The following is a 12,894-nucleotide window of genomic DNA, read 5'->3' on the forward strand; positions in this document are numbered from 1 at the left end:
TGAATCTCAGTTTCTTAGAGTGAGAGAAAAATGATAGCATATACCTAATTCCTTTAGTATTGTAAAGACTAGCAGTCCTTGCCTCCTGCCACTAGTTCACTGTTAAACAAACTGAGCCTTTAAAACGGTTGTTTGTAGACTCCAGTGGATAATAACAGCTCACTTTAGCCAGAGCTGAGGTGGGCAATCTTCAGTTCAGTCAGTCGTGTATGTTTCCTCAAATCTCTTTGGAGAAAATATAGGAATTGTCCTCTTCATAGACCCAGAGGTCATCAACTCAAGAAGAAAGTTCAGGGAAAAGGAAAGGAAGTTTGGGTATTTGTTGGCTCTGTGTGCGCGCGCATGTGGATGCATCTACAAAAGTTCCATATATTCAACACTGATAAATAAATGTCTATAACGTGAATGGTAGAATCACATTGGTAACTAAGTTCACGGGATTTAAATGAGGCACTGCCTGTTACTTATGATTTTGCTCTGTCAAATGTTAGGCACATACAGCATATCACCTCCGTCTCTTTGAACTTTGCAAACCAAGCTATTATTTATTCTATTTATTCTTACTTTCTCTTGAAAAGTCAATCCTCCATAGACTCTGACATACTTTTGTTATGTGGGGTTTTTTTCCCTCTGAATTCCCTCTCTGTGTGCCTTCATCTTCCTGGCAGTGAAATGCCTCAAACTGAATACAGGCTTTTTAAAAAGGTCTTCATGGCTTCCTAACAGCAAAGACCTTGCCTAGGTTTTAAAAATCAGCCTTTTTAGAAAACAGTAAATTCAAACATTATCTATTGAAAGTCTCATCACAACTCTCCTTCTTATTTATGGGCATGCCTTTTCCTCTCTCAAAGGTCTTTGTACTTTATGTGGTTCTTATAACAGCTTGACTCTTTCAGTAGCATTAATTTAAGTAAATATTTCTGTTTCTCTGTGTATTTTCTCTTTGAAATTTTCATTTTTTTATTGATGTTCCTCTTTTCCATTTTCCAATACCGCAGTGACCCTGAGTCTTTGAGAAAATATTTGCAAAGCTACACTGACTTCTCATTTATTTATGGCTCTTTTCAGCCATGTTCTTTTCTCTGCAAAGAGCTCAGCACCACTAACAAGAGCTAAGGTCATACTGAAAACACACCTCTGATTACAACTGAAATATAAAGGGAGAATGAAAAAAATTTTAATAGTATAAGAATCCTCAAGATACTCAGAGTTGGCCTAAGTTATACATTATAAGTACCTCATTCCTTTTTCAGTGACTTGGTATGGTCATTTCTATATCTCTTTTGCCACCCATTTTGAGAATTTAAACTTTTTCTAATTTCACAAGAAGTAAATTTTCCAAATATTGTGAAATATAATGTTAAGTAAAATCTTTTTTTTAAAAAAAAATCCTGCTCAGTGGCTTCATTTCACAGCCCCTTCCCTGAAGGCAGCAGCAGAAAGTTTACTGAACAACCTGTTTCTCACCTACACACTGAGCTCAGCCCGGGCAGTGACTGAGCATCCCTGCTCTTTTTAAATCCTCGGCTCTTTCTTTCTTCTGATTAAGGTGTAGATCTTTCCTAATCTTAGTCCTAGCCAGCCTTTACACAGTCTGGATCATAAAGTTTTCATTTTTAATGGGAAAGTATCTTCTGGTTCTTGAGAACGTGTCTGTTCCTTTTTGTCTGGCAGAGGCCTGTCTAGAGAAGCTCCTGAATCCAAGAACGCCCACGGATCATCCCATGCTTTCAAATACCGGGAAAACGGGGGGGCACTGAGGGAGGCCCACCTGCGGCTCCAGGTGATCCGGCACGGACTCTGATTAGGATTCCCACCGTATTCTTCATGCCTGTGCTACAATTCCAAACAGGGGGACAGAGAGTCACAGGCCTGTCCAACTAGCAGGAAGCTTAGGCCACCCTAAGCTCCCTGAAGTAAGGCCACCCTCCTTACTTTACAGGTCAAGGACTGAAGTGTCGCTACAGAAGTTAGGGGACTTGTCCAGGTCACAAAAGTCAGCTAATGACAGAATATCAAGTCTTTGTGGATTTATATGTGTAACAAATGCTTATACAGACCAGAAAGATGTTGTACAGTCTTGACTCTTTTCATCTTTACAGCAGCCTTATGAAGCATGTACTATTATTACCCGATCTCAAAGATGAGGAATTGAAACACAAAGAGATTTAATAACCTGCCCGAGGTCACCTACCTTGCAGGCAGCAGAGCAGGGATTGAAACCCAGGTAGTCTGGCTCCCAAGGCTGTGCCCTTAATCACTATGCACTCTCTTTCTCGAATGTCAAACAATCAGTTAAGTGTCATCAAACAGTAATCCTGTTCTAGCAGGTGCATAAATTGCCTCAATACTGGCTAAGCATCGCTTTCCATCACCAATCAACACATCTTGGTTTCCAAAGTTACCCTAGCACTGGAAACATAAACAACCTCTTCAAATATTCACCCCTGGAGCCAAAGTATGCTTTATCCAGATGTGACCTCCTACATAAGAAAAAGTATAAAATCTTCCTCCCTTGCCCTCAGGGAAACAAAAACTGAACCAGAAGGTTAGGGCAGATTTCTGAAAATCACTACACTGTCTGCTCAGCTCACAATATGTTTCTATAAGCTCCCTTCTGTCCCCTAGTGGGATCTGAGCATTTCTCAGGCTCAGATGCAGAGTAAACACCTTTGCATTAACAGATTTGTTCTGTTTCTCCTGTTTGCCTATGGCTGCCTTTTGCTTTTCAAGAGCCGCTGGCATTGAGACATCACGCCAAGAACCTGAGGCAAGGCACGCAGCAGATGTAAATTGCAGTCCTCTATCATTCGGGCCTGTCCTTGTCTGGATCTTCTTGAGCCTGTCACACAGTGGCTTCCCACAAACAGCTGTCAGTGGTCCCTGGGACCGCAAGAAGAACAACCCTATTATCAGCTGGTAAGAACACAAGAAAACCCAAAAACAATGAGTCCACAGTGCCCGGAGGGGTGCCACAAGCCCTCGGCACCCAGGATATAAACACCATCATCTACTTAGGTTTTTATTATACAAGCGACTGCAGAATCAGAGATATTTACTACCAGGGACACAACAAAGCACACCAGAGAAATTGTTTCTATGACTCACCTGCTGCCTTAATAAATTTTTGTTTGTAAGTTATGAGGAAAAAGATATTAATATTTGTCTTCCCCTCAGACACAGCCCAACAGTTTGACTGGAACCATGATTTAAGCTGTGGGAGCATTTACTGACCCTAAAAGGTCTGAAGTGGTCTGAAATGATTTTGAGGAGTTTTGAGCCATAGTGGGCACAGGCCCGGAAAGGCATTAAAAGAAGCAGATGTCAGGCATGGAAGCGTCCGTCTCCACACGCCCACCCGTGGAGTCGGAAAAGGCTGCCGGTGTTTTATCTCCAAAGAGCTGTGAATAGCCCCGTTTGTTTTCAAGAGAAGAGGGCACGTTTAAAAGCTGAAAAACCACCCAGAACATATGGTGTAAGGTTTAGCGTACAGCAGAAAACCTGAAACAAGTTAAAGATAGGTTTATAAAACAGCAAAGGGGTCGCACAGTAATAGGAGGAGTATTTCTTTTTCAGGCACGTATCTCAAATGCCTTCCTCATTATCAAGATACACGTCTGGGTCTTTGTTTTGAATGTTATGGGTTGTCTGCAAATATGATTCAGTGATTTATTTTCTTGTCCCTTCTATTTATCATTTATATTTAAATTTGATATTTTAATCATAGTGCTATCTCCATCCACCATGGTTCTTTGCTCACACAAGGAAACTGTCCAGGTTGTTCTTTGCACAGGGATTGGTACAGAGTGGATGACTGGCACAAGCAGGGACACTGTCCCAGCCGTTAGGACTCTCTGTTCAATCGGAGGATGGTGTTAGCAAAGCCAGTCCACACAGACCAGCTGTGTGATGGCGCCCTTCAAGGTATGGACCGGGGAGCCTGATTGGTCTGGCCTATGATCAGAGAAAAGTGGACAGAGGCCTTGCAAGCCCAAGGAGGGGTTGCTGACTATTAGGGTGGCCTTGGTTCCTTGGTTCTTTGTTCCAATGTATGTGTGTCCTTAAAGTGAGCTTTACTTTATTAATGTAGTTCCCATCTCATCTCCTTGCAACCAAAACACCCAACTGAACACAATATGAAATAAAATCATTGACGGGTCCATTCATTGGACATTCTTAGATTTTATGTCCTGACTGCTCTGATGACATCTCTACTCTGTCCCTTATTTATACATCTCACCTTTCAAGACATTTCTTTCATTTTCTTCACTTTTTTTCTCTATTTGCCCCTCTCTGTGTTTTTTAATTGAGGTATAACTGACATGTAACATTATATTGGTTTCAGGTGTACACATGATGATTCAATACAGGGGTGGGCAAAAGTGGGTTTCTAGGTGTGAGTATGCAGTATTATTAACTATAGCCTATCTCTTGCACACCTTTTCTCCTCTCTCTCTCTCTCTCTCTCTCCCTCTCTCATACCTCTTATAATTCTTCTTTCCAGGGACAATGTCATGGCTGGACCTATTCCTTCCCTTCTATACTTTCTTCTTCCAATTTTCCTAACTAGGCCTCCCAAACTCAACACTCCATCCTCACTTTATGTACAATTGAGGAGACTCCCCTTAGGGCTTAAGATTCAATAAATGTATAGCTTAAGCAAGTATTGGATATTTCTAAAATCTAGTTCTTTGAATAAAGCCATATGGGCTTAACACTCCTCAACAAAGTGATACACTTGATTTTCCACATTCAACATAATGCCGCAAATATTTATGCCAAAACAATACCAATACGTTCAATAGGGAGCACCAAAACGGATAATACAGGACCCCCAGCTGCTAGTTGGCTTACAGTCTGGGAAGAACAAAGAATGCATGGAGAAAGAATTCTCACGCCAGGCAGAACATAACTGCACTGCTATGATGAGGGAGGCACAGAAGGGAACAGTGTTCAGCCAGGGCGTTAGCTGCATCAGTGTGTCCCAACTCCACCAATGCATGTGTCCATGCTTCATATAATGTGACCCATGTATCATACATGTACAGTAAGGCAGGCATTTTTCAGAATATGCCCAAGAGAGCATATACCAACAAGATTTTTGATACTGTTCTAAGGGTAACCATGATAGACCCCAAAGGGCAAATTCCAGAATAAGACATAATAATCTTTGGCCCCAACCAATTTACTATTTTCTTTTCTTTTTATATGACTTTTGAAGTCAAAGTGCCTTAGTTCCTCTCACTTTCAAATTGCTTATTGGCTTCCCAAATCCACTCAAAGCCCTTCCCAGCCTGTTCATATTACCTTGCCTATGTTCCAAGTCTATCTTCCCCAAGTGTCCCGTTCCACTATATTTTTAAATATATGTTTTTATTGATTTCAGAGAGAGGGGAAGGGAGAGGGATAGAGAGATAGAAACATCAATGTGAGAGAAACATCAACACCAACAGGCTGCCTCCTGCAGACCCCCTGCTGGGGAATCAAACCCCCAACCTGGACATGTGCCTTGATCGGGAGTTGAACTGGTGACCTCTTGGTTCATGGGTCGATACTCAGCCACCAAGCCACCCAGCCAGCTCCACCATATTTTAACCATGTGCTGGGAAATGTGAATGACTGGTGAATTTTACCTTCCCAAGGGCAATATTTTTTTAATATTAAAAAATAATTGACAAATATAATTGTATGTATTTAAAGTATACAACATAATGATTTGATATACATAAATTGTAAAATGATTACCAAGGGTGTTTGGTTTTTTAATTGCAACTCAGTTAAGTGAAAAAAGTTCAAATTGATAGAATGGATATCTCAAATATGAACCCTGAAAATGATTCCTTATATCTGCCTTACTTCAGTTCTCCCAGTTTACCACCACCATCACCACCCCAGCCCCAGACACACACACAGCATCTGTGTCAGAGAGATACAGGAGAGTCTCTGCCGTCATTTGAGGAAACTGGACTCCAAACCTAAGAAGTAGTAAATATCTAATTAAACATAATTAATATAAGTTAAGCTCCCATGCCATTCCTAAATAAAAATTGAAATTAAACATAACTAGAGTTTTGTGGCTTCCTGTTGTTGCATAAAAAATTACCTCAAAACTTCACTGTTTAAAACACCAATATGTTATTACCCCACAGTTTCTGCGGGTCAGGAATTCAAACCTTAGCATGGTGGTTCTGGTTCAGGGTTTCTCACGACCTTTTAGTCACATTGTCACCTTGAACTGCAGTTATCTGAAGTTATTTGAAAGCCTGACTGAGCCTCACACTAGCTGTTGGCTTCAGTTTCTCATCCCTGGATTTCTCAGGAGGGTCTCTTGAGTGTCCTAATGCCCTGGTGGCTGGTTTCTCCTTGGGTGAGTGATCCAAGCAAAGTAAGGTAGGAGCAAGTAATGTCTTTTATGACTTGGCCTCAGATGTTACCTATAATAATTTCTGCTACATTTTCTTATTGAGAAATAACTCACTCAATCCAATTATATTCAAAGTTGGGGGAGGTTGACATTTACCTTTTGATAAGGAGGACTCTCAGAGTTTTGTGGACATATTTTAAAATCACCATAGTTCCCTTACCCATTTCTTCAGTCTCTCCCTACCTCTGTCTATTTAAGGATAAGCTCTATTGAGTAAATACTCTATTAAGCAAATATTTTAAAACATTAAACTCTTAGATTTTAAATATTCCCATAAGCAACATATGGTTTTCAAATTTTTGTTACTAATTGTTTACTCTAAGTTTCCATAAATGTCCTCAACCCTAAGTTACATAGTGTTGTTCAAAAATAAATCTTCTGGGTAATTTTGGGTTCAATTACATAGCATTGCTGCTCCTGAATTGACAGTTCATAAAATCAATTTTAATTCATTCATATGAAGCTAAGTAAAATATTTTATGAGGTATTGGATCAAACATCTGTTCTATTTCTTTTGACTACTACTTCAGTAATTGAATTATTTTTGAAAAAAGCAATCAAATTAGTTTCTTATAATTATAGACTGTTGAATGCTCATATTTCATGTCCCTTATAACATATAAGTTAGTGTGGTTGTTTTTCTACAGAGCATTTTCTATTATTTTACTAGAAGTTAGAACAATCTTATTTATCCAAGTGACCTGCTCACAATCTGTTTCTTAAGAATAATGACAAATAAAGAGTGTTTATCTTGTTTTTCTAAAACTAAAGGCATTTTTTCTTCTGGATGATTGATTTTTTACTGCTGAGAAACAATAGGTATTCTCAAGAAATGTTACTTTAAGTAAAACAATAGTCCACCAAGCAAAAACCCATTCAGATAAACAGAAACCACTGCTGCTTTTCTCCAAGTCCATAAACTGGGTCAACTGAATAACAGTCAAAGAACCAGTGTATATAACTAGGTCAGACAACCTTCTATTTAAGTGACAAAGTAATCAGACCAAATGTTTAATTCATTCACTCGTTCAATAGAAATTTATTTGCACATATTTATGGAATGAACATATTTATTGAATATGCAGTGTACCCATAGCTGACTAAGACTTTAAATGCCCTAAACTCTAAAAGGATTATGGTTACCACTCACCTTTCAAAACAATACTAGAATCCACTTCCCATACAGCTAAATAAGCTCCTACTCGATTTGACCTTCCAGATATCGGCTACTAACTGTGGATAAAATAAAGTAAAATAATAACCTGGAGATACTGAAGAGTAGAAAACAAGCAGGCAAATTCTGGAGAGAAGACAAACATTTGGTAGAAGAAACCAGCACGGGATATGTATACATTTTTAATAGTTTTCAACTTACAAGCAGGATGAAAGTGGCACCAAGTGCAGTAACCATAGGAAATCTCAACAACAACAAAAGAAACAATAAAAAAAGAACCAAATGGAAATTCTAAAACTGGAGAATAAAATTTCTGAGATTATAAGTTTACTGTATTGACTTAACAACAGGAGATGGGCTATACATGGGGGACGGGGGTCATTGATCATGGTGACTGAAGGAGTTGGGATCGTGGGCTCTACTGATTGGTTGGGGTCAAGGTAGGGAGTAACTGATCATTGTATAAGGTCATGATGTCAGCCACAGCATTGTTCTTAAGACAGCTTGATACTGACCCAAATCTGATGTCCTAAGGGGTTAATGCTTAAGGAAAGGAGTGGAGTACAGAAAGGAGAAGGACCATGCTAAAGAAATGGAGTTTCTGTATGGTTACAATCCTGAAACTCATTTAAGAGAAAATAGGTGTGTGAAAAACCTTTTGATTTGCAAGGCTAAGGCACATCCAGTCTACACTATGTAGTCAATTCCTTCTTCAACTGCCTAAGATTCTCTTCAAATATTGACGCCTAAGGAGGGCTTCCCTGGGAACTCTGAAGAGGCATTGGCTTTGTGGAAGACAAAGCCACCCTGCCCCTGAACTTGAGACAAACTCTAGTCTTCCCATGGATGAGGTAGTGAGACCTACCTCCAATAACAAGTTTGTAGCCTTCCTTCCTAGGAAAGGGCCATTAGAGGAAATAAAGATGAGGGGACAAAAAAAAAAAAAGTTTTGTGGAGGAAGTTCCTGGAGAAGATGATGTCCAAAAAAAAAAAACCAGACTGTCCTTAACCATTAGAAAGGACATCTTATCTTCTGATACTGGAACAAAGAGAATAAGATTGATGAAGAAATAAAAACCTTTAAAGTATAGTGAATTCTGGGAACTAAGAGACATCTACCTTGATTAATTGACAATCACTGCAATCAAAACAGCCGAACCAGGAGATACGGTGGATGCAGGCATTAATTACACAAGGAGTTGTGATGGGAAGGTCAAAACAATTAGACTCTGTGCACCCAGTAAAGCATAGCGGTGTGAACACAACCAAGCAGCTGCTGTAAAATAACGCTGGACCCCAACTTCACTCTTCGAAGCAAAATTTCAATCTAGATTCAAATATAGAGCATAATACCGTAGAAATACTAGAATAAAATAACTATTATGATACAGTTCAACCCACTGTGTAATGATAATGCCACGGATCATTTTTTTTAAAGCTCCATCATTTTATACCCCTCTTCTTTCTGCATACTCGCTCTGCCGTCTCTGCTCTGTTTTCACAGGTTACCTGTGGCTGTGGGCTTTGCTGAGGTGGCAGGGACAGTCTCTAAACTGCAGAAATTAAAACTTTATCTATGAATAGAAACTGTAAACAGACAGCCAACGTTGGCCAGAGGGGCTGGGTATGGAGTGTTTCGGGCCTCACTGTCCTCACCAGGGAGCCCGCTGTATATATTTTAGCTGTTGAAGCATTTGGAGCCATAGTATATTGTAATTCAATTAAAATACTCCAAAGTTTCTTTTCTGTCATTCAGCCAAGAGTGGTGAGGATCCGCAGAGGGAAGAAACTGGATTAGAGGTCAAAGAAAAAGGGGTGGAGGAATTTTTGCTCTGAAGAAACTTAGCTTTTGAGAACTACCTCTGATTGTCAAGGACCCTGCATTCTGAGCCTCTCCACCCACCACCTCCATGGATGTCTTGGGTCTTCCTTTCTGCATTTTTCATTCTGGAATATTGGAACAATTCAATGGAATAAGAAGATGGACATCTGATCTTTCTTCTTCTGACCAAATTAAATATTATGCCATGTCTTTTATTCCTTCCTTATTTGTGCATTTATAAAAACAATAAATTCAAAAATTCTTGTTTCAGTAACTAGCTCACAAAACACTTGACTCAGCTCTATACATCTTGTTTTCTTTCTACAAAACAGTTTTTGAAATTATTTTAAAATTAGAAAGGTAAGGAACATCCATGCCATATATGGACTGCTTTTTACTTCAGAATAAAAATAAGTTACAAGAAACTTGACTGGTGGTGGGATAACAGAATCAAGATATACTATCTCAGGTGCCCTTTGGAATTAATTTTACCACTTTATAAAACACAGTAAGATATTTCTTCCCACCTGCACCCCCTGAAAGTCCTAGAGCAGTGCACCTGCAGCACTTAACCACTGAGCCTGCTCTTGTATCAGCAATTTTTGTATGTTCTTTCTCGGCTCAACTTCAGGAACCTGTCTGAGAAACACCGGCATCCAGCCTCTCTCCTGGACACTCTGAGAGCAAGAGGATGCTCACCACCCGCCATTCATATCACCTTGATAGTTCCTCCCTCTTCCCTTGTCTTTGGGCATTTCTAATACGCTTTGTTAGAAAAAGGACATAAAGCTTTTTTTCTAATTACTTTAAGTTTTTGAGATAAGAATTCTGTTCAATTTGTGTTGACTCACAGAGCACACTGGACGCTGCTCCAGGACAGCAGCTCAGAGCCATGTCTAGGTCACAGGCTACATTTGTGGGATCTGTTCTTCAATCCTGGTCTCGACTTCTTCCCAGTGAACTCAGCTGAAACGTGAATTCAACTTTGCCACAGTGTGGATGGGCCTGGAGAGTATTGTGCTAAGTGAAATAAGCCAGTCAGAGAAAGACGAGCACCATATGATTTCACTCATGTGTGGAATCTAATGAACAAAATGAACTAACAAGCAAAACAGAGACAGACTCATAGGTAGAGAGCAGGCTGATAGCTGTTGGGGGGGTGGAGTGTTGGGGAGGGGGGTAGAGGGATTGAGCAAAAGGGAAAAAAAAAATCATGAACATGGACAATAGTATGGTGATTGCTGGGGAGAGGGGGTTGGAGGAGGAAGAGGGTGTGGGGAGATTAATGGTGATGGATGGAAACTTGACTTGGGGTGGTAAACACACAATACAGATTATGTGCTGTACAATTGTGCACATGAAACCTGTATAATTTTGTTAACCGGTGTCACCTCAATAAATTCAATAAAAAGGAAGAAAAGTGAACTTAAAAATCCCTTTAGATAAGAGTCCAAGTAGATTTTTTGTCTTAAAACTGTACTTTTTCACTGTTACTTCCTGAGGATCTGTTTGCAGCTGACTGTTAAATTTGCAGAATAGTTATGATGTTGCAGATGAACATTCTGCCCTAAAGGCCTTTAGGCTGCCATTTAGGAACAGTCACCAAAGCAGCACTGAGGTCTCCTAGTTCACCAAGGTCAAGACAAGTGAGGTGGAGAAGCAGAAAGGTCTGGCTGGATGTCGCACACAAATTAGAAAAGGGAAGTTTACCTGTAGTCTTTGGCTCAAAAGCCAGTGACACACATGGTCACGGTGCTGAGGCTGTCACCCGGGACATTTCAGGGCATGTGACCACCACAGTTGCATAGGCCACGTGCTCAGAAGTGCCCACTCTTGGCCTAATACTCTGCTGCTGCAGTCTTAAATTCTCGATAAGTTTTGAATAAAGGCTCTGCGTTTTGCACTGGGCCCTGCGCATTATTCAGCCAGTCCTGTTGTCATTTCTTTGTACATATCGTGAAGCAGGGAGCAGAAAGGCAGAATCCGTTGAAGCCAAAGTCGCTGATATTCAGTCACAGCCGTGGGGATTCTAAGATTCTTCCCTCCAGCACATTTTAATATTATGCACTCTGACTTCTCAATTACCAGCTGCTCTACTTCAAATAAGAAGCTGAACAATTATGCTAAGTGAAATAAGCCAGTCAGAGGAAGTCAACTACCACATTATCTCACTCATATGCAGAATATAATGAACAAAATAAACTGGTGAACAAAATAGATCCAGAGACATAGAAGCATGGAACAGATTGAGGGATCTCAGAGGCAAGGAGGGGGTGGGGAAGTAGATGGGGAGAGATTAACCAAAGAACTTATATGCTTATAAGCATAACCTATGGACACAGACATTGGTATAGGGAAGGCCTGGGGGTGGGGTGGAATGCGGGGTGGAGGGGATCAATGGGGAAAAAAGAGGACATCTGTAATACTTTCAATAACAATAAAGATAAATTTAAAAAATAAAAAAAAAGAAAAGAAGTGAAGGTGACCCTCTGGGAAGAAATGAAGAGAGATCTTCAACACTCAAGAAGATGCAAAAGCAAACACAGAATGACATCCCCAGAAAATGATCCAGGGCCTCTCCTACGGACAGAATCAGCCCAGCTCCAGAATGCAGAATCACGACAAGGGGGTACAGGATTGCAAAGCCACCTGGCATCCCAGGAGACAGTCAAGATCGCACTCTAAACAAATAAGAGGTTCGCTGTTGGTCAACAGAGAGAGGAGATAGCAGTTTAGCAAATGCCGTTGTTTATTTCCAAGACTCAGTTCTTGCTGCATTCAAGGACGACTCTAGGAAAGAGAAAGAGAGAGCCACTGAGCCCTGGGAATGTCAGGGTGTATGTTGGCTGTGTGGGGGGCGGTGAGGTGAGATGGAAGTCACAGCTGCTGGGGAGGGTGGAAACGTTGGGAGGATACCGACAGAAGCAAGCGGGTCCCAGTGTCTCAGGGCTGGGAGAGGAACAGCTCTCCACCAGCTGCAGGTGCTGTGAACGAGCACACGGCCCCTGGTGATCCGGAAACTCTCGTGACTTCCATTTGCAAACTACATTAAAGTTTGATGTATGCTATATAGCATTTTCTCATAATTAAACTTCTTAATTAAACTTTATAGCAAAAAAAATGCTTGTCTTCTATTTCAGATATCCCCAGGAGTGCTGGAAAGGGGAAATGTACCACCAGGAATTATTTCATAAAAGTAATTACCTAAAGGAGTTTATGAAACAAATGTACTGATTCAGGTGTTACACATGTTATTTGAAAGATCTTAATAAAACAAAACATTTGTATCTTCCGCGGGCGGATGGTCTCAGCTCAGAAGAGAAAGTCATTTTAATGCTGAAATGGTAACTGTAGATGCTAGAACAGTAGAAGGGGCAGCAGACAGGGATATTGATTCTAGATGAAATTCCCTTTTTGCTACAACCTAACTATAGGACACTGGCCAATCATTACTTGTGTGGACCTCAGTTGGAA

The sequence above is a fragment of the Miniopterus natalensis genome, chromosome 4 (genome assembly GCF_054644295.1).
Source record: "Miniopterus natalensis isolate mMinNat1 chromosome 4, mMinNat1.hap1, whole genome shotgun sequence".
Classification (NCBI taxonomy): domain Eukaryota; kingdom Metazoa; phylum Chordata; class Mammalia; order Chiroptera; family Miniopteridae; genus Miniopterus; species Miniopterus natalensis.